Genomic DNA, 573 nt, shown 5'->3' on the forward strand with positions numbered 1-573 from the left:
ATTTGTATGGAGCTTCATGTAGTCAGAGTTCCAGGAGACAAAGGGCTCCTTTTCTAAATATATAAACCATATCTTACAATCACAAAATGGAAAGTATCTTGATATTTTTAAATCTTCTTAAGGCTAAGACATGTTTTATTGGATCTCTGAGTCACCAGTTCATCTCTCTCTCAGTGTTCACTGTGTTTTTTTATTTGAGAGGATTCACGTTCCTCCCTCCAAAAGGAGTTTTAAAATGAATGTATTTTAATGACAACCTTGCCTGGTGTGGCATCGGTGGTCCCTGCCCCTGCTTTTGCTGCAGACATCATTACCAGGGACAGAAAATTCTGTGGCAGGAACAATTGCAGCAGTGGTGGTGGAAGAGACCAGGACAGCCACTCTGCCACTCTCTGATTACCTCTTCCTTATCCTCCAGAGTGAGCTTCATGTGCCAGACAACCAAGCAGTTTGTAATGGAAATTTTGCAGTGTTTTGCTTCAAAGGTGTCAAGCTGATGGGCCACCTGATGCAGAGCCTTCATCCATTTTCAGAAATGGATGGACCTGATAGAGCACGTCAGGAACGCAGATA

Source organism: Calypte anna, chromosome 1 (genome assembly GCF_003957555.1).
Source record: "Calypte anna isolate BGI_N300 chromosome 1, bCalAnn1_v1.p, whole genome shotgun sequence".
NCBI lineage: Eukaryota > Metazoa > Chordata > Aves > Apodiformes > Trochilidae > Calypte > Calypte anna.